This window comes from Choloepus didactylus, chromosome X (genome assembly GCF_015220235.1).
Source record: "Choloepus didactylus isolate mChoDid1 chromosome X, mChoDid1.pri, whole genome shotgun sequence".
Lineage (NCBI taxonomy): Eukaryota > Metazoa > Chordata > Mammalia > Pilosa > Megalonychidae > Choloepus > Choloepus didactylus.
In genome coordinates, this window is record NC_051334.1 from 96,201,763 (window position 1) to 96,206,222 (window position 4,460).

Sequence of the window (4,460 nt, forward strand, 5' to 3'; positions counted from 1 at the left end):
CTGATGTTGGTTAACATGTAATAATAGTGAGAGGTAACTTTAGTGAGTGCTTCTTGTGTCAGGCACAGTTCTAAGCACTTTTCTTGTATTAACTCATTTAATCCTCAGAAAAATCCAGTGAGGTAGTTGATATTATTATCTCCATTTTGCAGGTAAAAAAAAAAGAAAATTGAGGTTCAGAGAGGTTGAGTAACTTGCCTTAGACCACACAGCTAAAAGTCCAGTCAAAATAAGGAAAACCCAGTTATCATTTTGGTTTTTCTGAGTTTCCAGGAAAGGAATGAAATAATTTTGGTATTTGCTTTACAAAATCAAACTATATGCATAATTCATTGTGGGGATAGTTGATGTTTGTTTGTTTGTTTGATTTGAAGAAGAGGTACATATTAGGTTCCCAGCTGATGGCTAAAAGGTAAAATTAGAAAATGCACTTTAGTGACCTAGAACTGGATAACGAGTTCTTTGCATTTGGCTTATGAAACTTCGTATCAGTTGAATACCATTTAGGTATTTTTTTTTCCTTTTTTTAAAAAAGCTGGGTTTGAACATTATGCATTTGTGTTTTTAAGGGGATGATTAGTCACACAAAGATGTATATTCTTGCTTACAATTACTTATTAAAGCAATTTATTCTATCTTGGAAACTCAGACTGCTTCCATCAGCACTACAAAAAATCTTGGCACTAACTGGTACACCATCAGGGAAAAAAAAGTTTTTTTTCCTTAGGAGCTTAGAATTCAATTGCTTGGCATATAAAAACAACTTGGATTTTTTTCTGGGAGCCATCTGGAGAAAGGGGCTGAGGATCCCAGGAACTAGGAGAAGAGGAGTTAAATGGACACGAAGAATTCTTAACTTAAAGAGTAGGCAAAAGAATGGTATGCTGAGGCCTAGGGTGCAAGACAGCCAGTAAAAGTTTCCCTTTACAATATCGGTATTCAGACTAAGGTTTGTTAATTTCTGGTGGGTATGGTAGGAACAAGTTCACAGAAATGTAGTTATCCTAGGTTATCTGTTTTTCTTATTCCTTTGCTGTGTTATAGTCTGTATATTTTCTTTGGGTAGAGGAGGAACATTATGGAAGTAATGTAGTTATTTTAGGTTATTTGTTTTTTTTTTTCTTATTCCTTTGTTTTGGTTTTGTTTAAAATGGTTTTTTTTAATTTTTTTTTTAATTTTTTGATAAAGTTAATTAAAAAATGAAAAAAAAAGAGAGTAGAATAACAAAAACAGGTGGAGAATATAAAATTATTCCCCAAAGCAAATGTGGCAGGGTAAAAGGACCCAGTAATGTTTAGAAAATAAATTTCCCCAAAAACTTTCAGAATGACTCCCGCTTTAGTTATTCTAGGATTTGGAAAACAGATCTGAGTATATCCTAACCATGTGATTTTTATTGAGTAATTGGAAAAAAATCAGACTATGATGCCAGACCTCTGTGGGAATGCTGGAATTACCACTTACTAGCTGCTAAACCTTAGTCAAGTTACTAACCTTTCTGAGCTTCTGTTTCCTCATCTGTATGAGCTTCTGTTTCCTCATCTGTATGAAGACAGGGTTATTATAAGGAGATAATACTGAATATATATTTATATAGAGAGAGATATAGATAGTGCTTTGCAATGTATTTGTACATAGTAATTTCCCAATAAATGATTGATAGTTAAAAAAAAAGATATCAGTATTCAGTTTTAAATTGTTTCCTATTTGATGCTGTGTGGAACTATGCTTTCCTTCTCCCCAAAACTTTAGTAGAAGTCACAACATACTAGCCTTGTATTTGTGGTGGTTTAAGGGCATGAAAGTGGAGGGATAATGCCACATGTGAGGCAGAGGTGTTGAAAGAAGACAGCAGCTGTAGGAATTGAACCCATGGACTGGGAAAACTGACTGTAGCTTGGACTGATTCGTGAACAGGTGTATAAGAATAAGGTTATCCTCAAGGGAGAGAGGTGGGTAGAAAGTATAGATCCCACTGTTAACATGGAGTGGGTACCGAAGACATTTTATTTGATTATTACAGGAATAAGTGACTCCAGAAGACTGGGAGACATTTGAGTTACCTAAGAAATACATAAAAAAGAAATGGAAAACCTCTCAGAATCCAATCTGGAGATAACCGCTGTTTACATTTCAGTGAAAATCCTACTCCTTTTTTTTCTATGAATATATACATGTTTATAGATAAATAGATATAGTAAATAAAATTGACATCATAGTAACTACTTTTTCCATTCAATACTGTATCATTAGTCTTCCCCAGCTACATAGCATTACATATAACATTAAAAAATTTTGCTATCATTCAACCTATATTTATTAAGCATCATCCATGCACTAAACTGCTTGAAGCACTGTTGAACATTTCTAAAGTGCCTGGTACAAAGACAAGTGCTTTATATACATAATCTCATTTAATCCTCATAATGAGGCATAATGGTCCTGATTTCATGGATAAGGAAATCAAGGTTTAGAGAAATAATCATCTTGGATTCAAACCCAGGACAATGTAAACCAGAGTCCATTGCTCTCAACCAGGAACTGGGTCAATTCACAAAGAATATGTTTTTATTGATTTAGCAATCCTATATTTGATGTGTATTTAAATGTTTTCAACACTGTGGTGTCAAACAATGTTTCAATGAACAAATTATACAGTAAATTAAAATAAATATTACTTTTATTGTTCCCTGGAAAACCTGGAGCCTTTTTGGAAAAGTAGCAGTAGATGAAGGCCAGACAAAATATGTAGACACTTAGGTAAAAAAATCTCCCTCAATATACAAGTTTCAGCAAATATCCAGGGTCTGTCAACTTAGAACATTCTTTTTATGTTAAAACCTTGCTTTATTTCAACTCCTCAAACGTGTTAAGGAGAATCAGAGGAAACTGGTAGAAAAATTTTCCTTAAAAATGTTTTTGGATGCCATTAGTAGCAATTAATGATACTAAAAATTTCTAGCTCTTTTTTTTCAGTTTATTTTAATAGCAAAGAGTGAAATCAAATTTAATGTATTTTTAAATTAAGTGAATAAGAGACCAAAAGGAAAACTCCAAGTACTAAAATAGAATAATTCAGGCAACATTTATAAAATAACTTATCCCCAATACAATTCTTAATTGTTAAGAATTTTAATGAAATCTAAATCCCACTTTTTCCCCTTCAAATATTCTTCCTTTTAAACTGCCTGGTATACCAACTAAGTAGTTTGCTAATCCTGCTTTTCTAGTTGCAAGTACCCCTGCTTCTGTGCTAGTATCCTGGGAAAGCCTCTCTCTCCAGGGTGTGGTAGAGGTGAGGCAGGAGACAGATACTGCAGCTGTGAACCCAGAGAGATTTTATTCTCTTCCCCTTATTTTTACTCACTAATCTTATTATCCTTTCACCCTTTAGATATTGTCTTTCTGAAATGTCCCAGTTAAAAGGAAACCTCAGCTCCAAAAGAAGAATAATGCTGGTTCTTTCCCCACCTCCAATCAAGAAGCAATATTCTTGAGGAAACTGAGAGCCAAATTAGAAGCTCTTGCGAGGAACATAATAATTCTAGGATGAAAGCCAGCCGAAAGGCTAACAAGGTTGAAGAAATTGAAAATTCAGTTTACTTTGGTATTATTGGGAAACATTTAAGATAGCAGGAAGCAAAGTTGGAGGAAGCACATTTCCAGAAACCAAGTTTATGTCAATTCTGTTTAATGAACGAGTTCTGCTTCATTTGAACTTTGGAACTGGAAATATCATAGCAATAAACCATCTTCTGTAGTATCTTGGGTTATTATGGGAAAGGTTACTACCATGAACATTGTGCTTAGTTAATAAGTACTCACAAGATGTTAGAGATTTTGCAGCATATACTATAAAACATGTTCCTTTTCTTCTACACATGTTCCTTTTCTTCTTCACAAAAAGTTGGAATTATCCATCACAGAAAGGGGTGATGAAAAATGGGTCCTGCTTAAGTTGGCCCTGGGCCTTGTGCCATCATCATTGATTTGGTAATGATGCTCATCGACGTTATAATGGCTTTCAGTTGAATGGAATATATAGAATCTTGGAGAACAAGTTCAAAATTCAAAAATACCTACAAATATGGAAAGAGACAGAAGAACATTGAGCTTGGCATAAACAAAACAATAAACGAAACAAACACTTTTAAAACCCTAGTTTAAGAATCAGTTCTGTGCTACTGAGGAACTTTTAGGCCTTAAGAAATTTAACATCCATGAGCCTTAGTTTTCACTTCTGTAAAATGGATATAATACCTGGCAGATTTGTTGAGAGGGTCTCCATTCAAATGAAAAAAAAATATATAAGTACAAAATGTAAGGGATTATTGTTACATTTAGAGAGTGAGCAATATACATAAGTATAAAACAATAAATAACTAATTGACCAAGAATATGACAGAAAATAATTGAATGGCTTCTTAATCTTCTTGATCTCCTTTTCTTCCTCCACATC